The following is a 10,331-nucleotide window of genomic DNA, read 5'->3' on the forward strand; positions in this document are numbered from 1 at the left end:
TATGATGGGCTACACACTTAGATTGTGTCGGGTGATCCGGCGAGTTAGCGCAGCTACATGCACTAGTTGAATGCCCGTACGTTGTCACGGGAATACGAAATATGATGTAAAAAGATAATTCGACGTGAATTAACAATATCCATATCTATTAGTGACAAATTCTGCAAAGTGAAATACATATACAACTATATGAATTAAATATAGTACTACCATTTTTTTTTGGGAATAGTATCATAATTCATATGCAACATGGAAAATAAAAGGTTAAAAGGATAGACATCTAAGAAATTTGATAGCCCTCACAGACCGTCTAAATACCTTGGTTCTACTCCCTCTGTTTCTAAATACCTCGGTTTGAACATGGACTACATACAGAGCAAAATAAGTGGTTCTACACTCTAAAATATGTCTTTATACATTCGTATGTAGTCCTTTATTGAAATCTCTAAAAAGAATTATATTTCGTATTTAGGAACCAAGGAAGTGCAGTTGTGACTCTTAGTCTCACTCCTTCATCATAGGGGCGGCTTAGGCATTGTGGAAGCAAAGGAATGCAAGGGTGTTTAATCGAGCGCATAAAAAAACCCTCCACAGTTAGTTGATCAAGTACTCCAAGAAATTAAGGATTGGAGAACGGCCGGTTTCAGTGTCGAAGGTCTAGATCCCTTTGTGAGAGAGAGTAGCCTATGTGTGTCTGGTTAGTGTGGTGTGGATGGATTGCCATTTGGAATGTTCGCATCCCAAAATGGTCTCTTATAATTAAACTTTGTGCCTTCTATAAAGCTAAGATACCCCATTGACGTACTCTCGAAAAAAAACTCTCTGTCTCACTCTCTTCTCACCATTTAGCCCTTTTCCCTTCATGCTACGAATACTTTTCACTTTTCAGAAATACCCTCCCACCACCGCTCTCACACACTCGAGCTCACTCTCTCGTCCCCCTCTCACCCACCCCTTCTTGCTCCCCTCCAGATCCCCGTCGTCGCCGGCCTCTCCTCGCCACCGTCACCGACCTCTCCTTGCCGCCGTCACCGGCCTCTCCTCGACTCCCTTTCTCTCCACCACCAAGCACCTCGTTTCCTCCCATCGTGCACCCCGTACCATAGGTCAAAAGCTTGACTTTTTAGGCGCCGACGACGAGCTTCTGGGCGGCGGAGGCTGGATCCGTGTGCGTCCATGCCGGCTTCGCAGCGACGCTTGATGTGGAGCGGCACTGGAGCAGCGGAGCGGGGCTTTCTTCTTCACCTCACAGCGCCGTCCCCCTCCACGACCACGCAGCCGCAGCAGTGGAGGGGCTGAATCCCTAGCCAGCGAGCTCAGGGAGCCATGGGTCCATGGGTACGAATCCCTCCTCTTCTCTCTCTCTCTCTCTCTCTCTGACCCACCCCCGTCTCTTCTCCCTCCCTCTCTGACCCCCGTCTCCATGACCAGGGCGACGCCATGGAAGGGCCACCAACTACAGCAGCGAGGAGAGGAGAAAGGGAGTAGCCTGACGGCCGTCTTCCACCTCCGCCTACGCCCCCATCCTCCACCTCCACCTCCACCCCCGCCGGAAAATAGTACAATGGCCAAGGAAATAGGCAGGAGGCGCCGCTTCCCGGATGGACATGGACATGCTTCTCCAACTCTGCATCTTCCTGGGTCGCCATGGAAGGTATTCCATGTTATGCTCTGCTATGCACCATGTTATGCTTGCTGCAACTTACTGATGCATAATTCAGTCAAGATAAAATTGTAGAAATCTCAAACTTTAGCATGGACTGAATAATGTTTGTGCATAATTCAGTTAAGGATTTTGTTACGATTGTTACTGGATCATCCATGGACTGAATAATTCAGTCAAATTCAGCTAAGACAATTCAGTCAAATTCAGCTAAGATCATTCATGGAATTGTTCTTGCAGTCAATCACGAGCTTCATTCATTCGTTCATTCAGAGGGATAATTGTTTACAACCTATACAAATTGTCCATTTTTTGATTTGTTAGCATCACTCAGTCATCCACCATTACACTTTCCTTGTCCTGCCTTTTTGTTGTGAATTGTGCAAGCTGTGCTTGCTTTAAATTCCAGTAGGAAGAACTTGCTTTAACAGAATTTGCTTGCAGCAGCAGTAGCTTGCAATTTTGCTTGCTTGCACTTCTTGCAGTGCAGTGCACTGCTTGAGTAGTTCCCCCTACAGACTCTATAGCAAGTGCAGTAGTGTCCTCTCTCCCTCTCTTCTTTGTCAGTACAGTAGGAGCATTCTCTTATCTTCTTTAACTGTAACTTTGACTGAAACATTTTTCTATTAATTAAAATAAATTCAAACATTTTCCTTTAATTAACTTAAACCTTTTAATTTACTCCTCCAGTAGTAATTAACTGAAACCTTTTGCGTTAACTCAAATTAACTAAAACAGTTTTTGTTAATAAACATAAACTGAAGCCTTTTCCTTTAATTAACTTAAATCTTTTTAGTTAAGGAGTACTCCTCCAGTAGTATTGGTCATTCAGGAGTAGTTATATCTGTCATTCAGGAGTACTGTTAATTAGGGAGGAGTAAAATTAACTTGTGCTTGCAGTATAAGGCTAGCTAGATGAGTAGTATCGGTATACGGTTAGGATTAGGTTGTTTATTTAGTGAGATAGGATTAAACCTTTCTTGGGGTTGTTTGGATTGGATACAGAGTTTTTGCCAATTCTATTTCCCATAAACTCGTTTAAAGGGCTAACCACCTGAAATTTGTTAGCGTAACAAAAAGTATATATTTTTTAGGGACAGGATTAGTAAATCGTGGTTTTAGTAGAACATGCAAAGTGTCTTCTAATAGTTATTCTTTGAACCATTTTAGCCGTTCCTATTAAAAATGCATGGCGTGAGCATCAATCGGATCAAGGAAATCACTTACGCCTCAATCAGGCAAAGGCAGCAGCATGGCCTTAACATTGTGTATAGTTACAGTCTACTCTAGAAGTTGGTTAACACCTTAACGTTGTGACTCACGTGTTCTCGGTGAATGTGCCTGAGTGTCTTGAAACTTCCAAGAAGGAAAAGAACTGTGGTCAAGGAGGCTAGCTTCCTCTTCCGGTTCGATCTGCCAATCCTGACCAAATTTTGAATTGTACACACCCACAATGCATTTCAACAAAGCAAAACACAATGGCAGAATCATACAGATTTATGCAAGGTAACCTGACATAAAATTCAGTACTCTACAATGGTGACAGTCATACTGATGTACCATTTGTAAAAATCGAATGCAAAGCTTGGTGTGCATCTTTTGGCAAATAGCTTAAGGTTGATGTTTCTAATCGTGTACATGGTACTTTGGAATCACCTTCTGCATTGAATTTTGAGGCCTGAAATTGATGTTTAAGAATGTGTTAGAAATTAAGGACAGCTGCGTGCTAGATCTTATCACAGAGTACAGAAAAAAAAGCAGATCAACAGATTATGTTCCTTTTCTTCATATCAAAGTATCTGTCGCCTAGAAAAACTCATCCTTTAATAGTTGAGATAGTAGAGATATGAGGAGATCACTGATGGCTTCACTCAGCTTGAGTTCTTCATTAATTATCAGACACATAGTTCCTTATCCATGTATTTCTAACAAGAGATTCTATGCAATTGAAGTTTAAGTCAGTTTTTTATATTGCTATATATGATATTATATGCCACAGGTTTTTACCATATTTAAAAACATATGCATTAGAAAGAAATACGACACCTCAGTATTTTTGTTCTTCTTTAGCAAGTCACTGTCCAAACATCTTCCTCCTGCATCTGTTTGAAATTTCACGCCGTCTCTTGTTATTTCCAGCTTAAACAGGTATAGGACGGGCAGATGTCGCGGGCTGGATTTTGTGTGGGCGTGTGGGACACCGCGTGATGGCTGTCGTACAAGGCGGGGGGATCGAACGAGGTGGTCGAACCACGAGGGGAGGTCGAACCATCACGACGTTCGATCCCCTTTAATAGTAGAGATATGTTCTGAACTAAACCAGTCTTTATATGATTATATTATCAATAATAAGATGTAGATAGTGACAAGAAAAAGCTAACAAAGTATGATGTTTTACTGTAGGTAGTGACAAGGCTATTATTACTGCCAAAAAAACAGAGATATCGTCTTTTAACCTGGGCATCTTGCTCTTGTCTAATAGTGCAGATTAGAGAGTGACAAGAAAAGGCTAATAAAGTATGATGTTCTAGTGTAGGTAGTGACAAGGCTATTATTACTGCCAAAAAAATAGAGATATTGTCTTTTAACCTGGGCATATTGTTGTTGTCTTTTAACCTGGGCATATTGTTGTTGTCTTTTAACCTGGGCATGTTGCGCCAAAAAAACAGAGATATTGTCTTTTAACCTGGGCATCTTGCTCTTGTCTAATAGTGCGGATTAGAGATTTGTTCAATAAATATTATCTTTACCATATCATTTTCTCTTCTATACAGAAAGCAGTAAGAATCTAAGAAAGCCGAAGCCTTCCAGCACACTGCAGCAATAAGAAGAGCGCAAGTCAAACTGGGACACAGCTCACACACTACGGTGGACAGAAAGGTATTTAATTTAACTGTTGGTACAAAGCTGGTTGGAGATACCTCTGTCCTGTGATGCTTTTTCAATGTAGTTGGAGTTCAAGTTAAAGATGCAATCTGAGTAGTACTGTAATATGCAGGTAACTACATTGCTGAAACAGTTTATGATGGCAAACCTAGGGCATGATGGGCACTGTTGAACATAACAAAGGTGGATCTCCATCCTTTGCCGCAACAGCCGTCGCCTCGCAACAGGATCTCCGTTCTTTGCAGCAGCAGCCGTCGCCTCGCAACAGTCGTCGAGCGAAGGTTGTGGTTCGGACACCGAGGTTGCGGTGTAGTTGTGCCGATCGCACAGCTGGGTCGATGAAGCTCGTACGCGAGGAAGAACTGGCGTTTCTGTCCCTGGTGGCGACGTGCGTTGGCGGGTCGATGGAGCTCGTTCGATGGTTTGATTTTTGGTCGATGGACCTCGTTCGTGGGTTGCCGAACTGTATTGTTTGTTGGCTGGGCGTGTGATCGTGGGGTTTGGCTCGTTTGACTGGTGGTCCATGGGCCAAATATCGGATGAGTTGCCCTTGGTTTTGGGGGCTTGTGGGCTGGATTTTGTGCGTGCGTGTGGGACACCGTGCGATGTTTTTGTCGTACGAGGCGGGGGGATCGAACGAGGTGGTCGAACCACGAGGGAGGTCGAACCATCACGACGTTCGATCCTCCTTTAATAGTAGAGATGTTGTACTGGCCAGGTCGCTTTGGCTGTTGAGATAGGGCTGCGCACGCGCTGTGCATAGGGCGTGCACCTAGTTAGTTAGCTTGCCACTTGTTTAGGCCGGGTCGTGTGGCATGGGTGTTGAGAAGTGGTTGCATAAGTGAACATGGGCGTGGTAGTGAGTTAGTGCATGGTGTCATGGGGTTAGTAGCTTGAGTGGTGGGTCTGCTTGTGGCTGAGCTGCGTGTGTATACATTGCGCATTGGATTATTGAAAGGAGCCATGAGGGCCGAAGACAAAGCAATGTAGCCACTCTGCTTACCAAGGAAAGGGTGCCTCATCGCAAAGCAGGTTGGCATCTTCCTTGGTACCTTTGTGTGTTCATGAGAACAAGAGAGTTGTGTGAGGCAACCGGGAGGAAGAAGAAGAGGCGTGTGAGGAGGCAGCGCCAACATGACAAAGTTACAAGCACAAAATCCATCTATGTATATACAATGGTTAGTTTTCGTGTGTAGGAGCGATATGGTACTATTAAATTGACTAACCAACTATTTCACATCGGTAATAGCATGTGGCTGCTGCCTCAAAGATGGGTTGTGAGTTCAGGACTTCGAAACACAGCTGTGTGCGGCCCAGGATGACGTAAGAACGAAACAAACTTTGCACAGAGCTAATGACCAGTTGGGCCGACCCATTTAAACGTGTAGGTGGCTCTGGTTTTGGGAACTTTCTGGAACATTCTAGCCACAACTTACCGGTTTTGGGAACCTTCTAGAAGGTTCATGAACCCAGTTGCATGCAGCCCAGGACAACTAACAAAATCAAAGGCTCACATAAAAAAAAAGAATGGACTAAAGACCGAAATCAATTCCTTGGCATGAAAACGAGATGATCATAGTTTGCAAAAACCATGGTCGGATTTCACTGGAAAGCAATATTTCATGCTCGTAGTTACAACTTCATAGAGCAACGGTCTTACATACAACATGTCTTTCCCTCTAAATACATCACCGGAGGTGTGGTCGCTCGAACCCCGCACGATGTAGGAAGTCACTGCTCAATCATCGAAAGAGTCGGTTGTGCGCTTCAGTTCAGAGAGATTGCAAGGGACAAGAACTCCAAAGTACCGTGTTGAAGATGCATTGTTAGAATTTGACTGGTGCGCCCATTCTTCCCATACATTACCACGGTACCTCAAAAATCCTCTATTCTGTATTCATCTAATATCTCATTTCTCCCATGTATAGCTACACTATATAAACCTTACGACGGTATACTCATCTCGCAAATGCAGTACTAGTTAATAATTTGGACGGGCCTCATAGCCACAATTGATCTATCCTCTCAAAATCAAGCCCTTTTATAAAGGCAGCAACACCCTCTTCACACCATCCTTGTGAAATCTATCACAATCATCTTGCTTTGTAAAGTACCAATGTTATATTGATGAAGGCACATCCGAAACAGGTCACTATGTTGAGCACTCCAAATGTAAATGGTAATTGCATGTCTGAAATCTATTTTTTGAAAAGTTTGCAAATCATGCCAAAGTATGTTTGATGTACTAAATTACTAGTACAGCACAACACCTCTGCCTGCTTAGAGATCTCGAGTTGCAGCTTCAGTACGTAGTATGTATTACAGGGACCTCTACTTTCTAACGGATGTATTACAGCTTCAGTAGTATGTATTACAGTTACTTGAAACTTTGAAGGCCAACATCATACAAGAGGTACTCTGTGCAGACAATGTTTCAGATTTTTTGGTGCAACATAAATTTCTGAAATCATATAATTTACAATCAACATCACTATTATAGATATTCCTGCCGCACCCAAAAAAATCAAAACAGTTTCTCGACATAGTAGTACTTGTGTGATGTTGTCCTGCAAAGCTTCAAGTCTAAATCTTTTATTGTTCGGGATCAAGAAATAAAAAGGTGATTACTTTTACGCATGAACTTCAATGCAAAAATTGGACGGCTACAAGTCTCTCTAACCGTAAATTCGTGTGACATTTATTCTGTACGACGTCACCTCCACCATTGAAACTTTGCCGCCAAAAACACAAAAGAAAAATAGGCGAAAAAACTAGATTCCGAGCATTGATCTATAGTTTCCCTCGTCTCTGGAAGCTGAAAAAGCGACCAGACGCGATGGGAAATTACACTAGCTTGTTTACCTCATGATCTATCCTTAGAAATGTAGTATGTTTGGATTGCATCATGAACAATGTTTGCCTGGCCTGGAGTCGCATGCCTAAACTCTATTTGATAGGTATATTGGGGAGCGGCTAGTAAATGGTTATCTGTCACGGGAGCGCTCCCGGTACGTCACGTGTCGCACGCTGGGCTCACCCCGTGAGAGCATATTTTGTTATGTTTCCGCATGCATTTTGTGTTTTATCTGGGGGTTTCGATTTCTTTTGGCTCTTCAGTATTTGCTAGGTTTTCCCTAGGTTTTGGTGGGATTTTTTCTAGTTTATTTTCGGGAAGCAACATTTTTTCGGGAGAAGCACAACCTTTCTTCCACGAATAAGCACATCCTATGCTTTCATGAGAAAGGGAAAAAGCACAACTGTGCTTGCCCCCGATAGAAGGGAGAAGCACAACCTGTGCTTCCTGAGAAGGGAAAATGACAGTCTGTGCTTCCCAAAAAAATTAGAAAACAAAACTGTGCTTCCGAGTTTCTGATTTTTTTCTTCCGATTTACATTTTACTTTTTTTGCTTTGTCGGTTTTTGTGGTTTTTTTATTGAATTTTTTACATATGTTTTGCTAGGAAGAATAAGGTTCATAAAAAAATAAGGTTTTTAATTGATTTTCTCCCTGGTCGAGGCATATGGCTAACTGACCCATCTAGATTGGCCCGCGCGCGACCAACATTTGGCCCAATCCACCAACACATGCGGAACCCTACCTACCAAACCCACATGGCCGGCCTCCGCTCCTCAGTCTTCACCGCCTGCGCTCCCCCAAAATCCCCGACGATGGCGGCCGCCGGTCCGGGACCATTCATCCATGTCAGCAGGGAGCAGGCCGAGGCCTTCCAGCACAGCCGCGGCTTCCACCCCGGGGTGCTCGGGCTCACCATCTACACCATGACGCAGCACGTCTACGAATCCCTGCCCGACCCGCCCGTCTCCACCGCCGCCCGCTCTCGCTCGCCGGCGCGGCCTGGGTCCCCGGCGGCGCCGACCGCATCAGCCTCCTCCCCGACCAGCTCCTCCGCGAAATCATCTCCCGCCTCCCTGCCGCCGATGCCGCCCGCACCGCGGCGCTCGCCTCGCGCTGGCGCCCGCTCTGGCGCTCCGTGCCCCTTGTCCTCGACGACACCCACTGTTAGCACTAACCTTGATATTTGTATCTGCATATTTGTTTTCAGTCATGCATGTAACTTAGAAGTCTAGGGAGTAGCGAGTCCTGCCATGTTTCAGCGAAGGTGTGCGGAGGAGGCAAGATGCCGCGCTGCCGTGCGATGCGGTGAGTATGGCGAGATGCCGAAGCGGCGTCAAGCCGTGGTGTTGCGTGAAGCGGCAAGACACGCAAAGAGGCTGGAGCGTGACAGGTTGAGCCGGGTGATCCGGTAAGCTCTGGTCCGGCTGTTAGATGCATGAGTTGTTAGATATCATCATGGCCAGGCTCGTGCGTCCGTTGAGGAGATGCTGCATGAGTGGCGGACGTGATGCATGTAGCTAGTACGTGTGTAGTGCATGGATTAGTTAGTGGCTGGTTAATCCGTATGTGACTTAGGGCATGTACAATGGTTTTATCTTAAGAGTGTCACTTAGGATAAATAATGAGATGAAGGAGAGAGAAATCAAAAGAGAAGATTTGTCTTATCTTATTTAAGAGAAGACAAGAGATGATCTCTTAGCACAATTTGTCTCACCATGTTTTTAGGAACAACTAATTACTGAAGATAAGACTAAGGGATGACTTATTGTAGACATGTTTTTCTGTCATCTTTAATTTACATGCAAAACTTAAGATAAGACGATCTTATCAACCATTGTACATGCCCTTAGTGGCCTTGCCGGGTTGTGCATGAAGGCCAATCTCTTGTGAATATAAACTTTGCTTTCAGTAATGAAAATGGCGAGAGGGCTGAGAAACAATGTAGCATTTGTGTAACCAAGGAAGAGAGCCTCCCGACAAAGCTAGCTGGTTCTCTTCCTTGCTACATGGGTGTGTGCGTGTGTGTGTTTGGAGTTTCTTCAATGTGTGTGTTTCTGAGAGAAACAACCATAGAAAGGGAGAGAGAGCTGTGAGAGGCAGTAAGAGGTAGAAGAAGAAGCGGCGCTGCGAGGAGGCGGCGCCAACAATTGGCATTAGAGCCTCGTCGATCCGGCGGCGGCGGTGATGCGGCGGACTCCATGTGAGGTGGAGGACATCGGCGTGAGGTGGAGGCCGTCGGCGGCGAGATGCCGCTGGTGGCCGGTTGCGGTGTGATGCCGCTAGGAGGAGACGTGGTGCCATACCGCTCAGAAGATGTACGGCGGCGCAATGCCGTCACTCTGGTTAGTGCGATGCCGACGGCGATGGTGCGATGCCATCGTCATCATGAGGAGTTGGTGCGAAGCCAACAAATGTTGTGGTGCGATGCCGCAAGATGTTGATGGCGTGGTGCTCGATGTCGTGAAGGAGTCGTCCACGAGGAGATGGTGCGCGATGGTTATCGGCGCTGCGATGGTGTCATCCACGACAAGCGGCTGGGGCGCTGCGATGGCGTCGTCAAGAGTCGGCAGGTGATCCGCATGGAAGATGTGATATCAAGATTAGGAGGTGAATGTTAACACTAATCTTGATATTTGTATCTGCATATTTGTTTTCAGTCATGCATGTAACTTAGATAGTCTACGGAGTAGCGAGTCCTGCCATGTTTCAGCGAAGATGTGCGGAGGAGGCGAGATGCCGCGCTGCCGCGCGATGCAGCGAGTATGGCGAGATGCCGAAGCAGCGTGAAGCCATGGTGCTGCGTGAAGCGGCAAGACGCGCAAGAGGCTGGAGCATGACAGGTTGAGCCGGGTGATCCGGTAAGCTCTGGTCCGGCTGTTAGATGCATGAGTTGTTAGCTATCATCATGGCCAGGCCCGTGCGTCCG

At 45.5% G+C, this 10,331-nt stretch overlaps 1 long non-coding RNA gene across 1 annotated transcript; it reads left to right on the plus strand.

The window, feature by feature from the left end:
* Nucleotides 1–1,076: 1,076 nt before the first annotated feature.
* On the plus strand, nucleotides 1,077–4,717 carry LOC125540790. Its single transcript, XR_007297382.1, has 4 exons — nucleotides 1,077–1,338; nucleotides 1,432–1,654; nucleotides 4,438–4,543; nucleotides 4,662–4,717. It is a non-coding gene; the product is annotated as an uncharacterized LOC125540790 (long non-coding RNA).
* The last annotated feature ends 5,614 nt before the right edge of the window (nucleotides 4,718–10,331 follow it).

This window comes from Triticum urartu, chromosome 2 (genome assembly GCF_003073215.2).
Source record: "Triticum urartu cultivar G1812 chromosome 2, Tu2.1, whole genome shotgun sequence".
In the NCBI taxonomy this organism is placed as follows: Eukaryota; Viridiplantae; Streptophyta; class Magnoliopsida; order Poales; family Poaceae; genus Triticum; species Triticum urartu.